We start from the raw sequence: 946 nt of genomic DNA on the forward strand, positions 1-946 counted from the left end.
GCCGAGGTTCTGTCCTACACTCCGGCTGTGGCTATGGGCAGTCAGTGCATCACAGAACTTGGTCCCGGGAGCTCGGCAGCGACGGGGACGACGTGGGGACATTGGCAAAGCTCACCTGTGGGCACAGCAGTGTCACCTCCACGGCCACCAGCGATGGCTGTGATGTCCCCACAGGGGGAGGGACAGCTCCCCCTCAGTGTCCTCGGTGCCACCGTGGTCCTGATGGGGTGGTGAGAGGTGAGGGGGTGCCACGGTGACCTCACGGTGTTGGGTTTGGGGTGGCACGGTGTGACGGTGGCTGTGCCCCCATAGGAACCGTCTTTGTACACGGTCAAAGCTGTCATCATCCTGGATAACGATGGAGATCGGCTCTTCGCCAAGGTGAGGGGGGTGGTGACAGGGATGGGGACAAAGAGGTGGGACTGGGGGGCGTGGGGATGGGGACACAGAACGGAGGGGAAGGAGTTGTGGACGCTGAGGGACAAAGGGACAGGGACGGGGAGGACACCAAAGTGGGGACAGATGTAAAGGGACAAGGATGTGGGCACGGGGAGGGCACACAGATGGGGACACAGGGCGGTGGGACACACAGACCCCTTTGGTGACCCACTGCAGGGTGGTTGGGCCCTTTGGGTGCTTCACATCCCCACTGTCCCCGCAGTACTACGACGACACGTACCCCAGCGTCAAGGAGCAGAAAGCCTTCGAGAAGAACATCTTCAACAAGACCCACCGCACAGACAGTGCGTGTCCTGGGGATGGGGGGGGAGGGGGGTCTGTCCCTCCCCCTGTGGGGACATCACAGCCATAACCCTTACCCTTACCCCATACCCCTAACCCTTACCCTTACCCCTTACCCCTAACCCCTACCCCTAACCCCTACCCCTAACCCCTACCCCTAACCCCTACCCCTAACCCCTACCCCTAACCCCTACCCCTAACCCTT

At 61.7% G+C, this 946-nt stretch overlaps 1 long non-coding RNA gene across 1 annotated transcript; it reads left to right on the plus strand.

Annotated features, from left to right (window-relative positions):
• Window positions 1-226: 226 nt before the first annotated feature.
• LOC116217634 lies at window positions 227-720 on the plus strand. The gene is made up of 2 exons (XR_004162332.1): window positions 227-381; window positions 662-720. It is a non-coding gene; the product is annotated as an uncharacterized LOC116217634 (long non-coding RNA).
• Window positions 721-946: the final 226 nt, after the last annotated feature.

This window comes from Meleagris gallopavo, unplaced genomic scaffold (assembly GCF_000146605.3).
Source record: "Meleagris gallopavo isolate NT-WF06-2002-E0010 breed Aviagen turkey brand Nicholas breeding stock unplaced genomic scaffold, Turkey_5.1 ChrUn_random_7180001855422, whole genome shotgun sequence".
Taxonomy (NCBI): domain Eukaryota; kingdom Metazoa; phylum Chordata; class Aves; order Galliformes; family Phasianidae; genus Meleagris; species Meleagris gallopavo.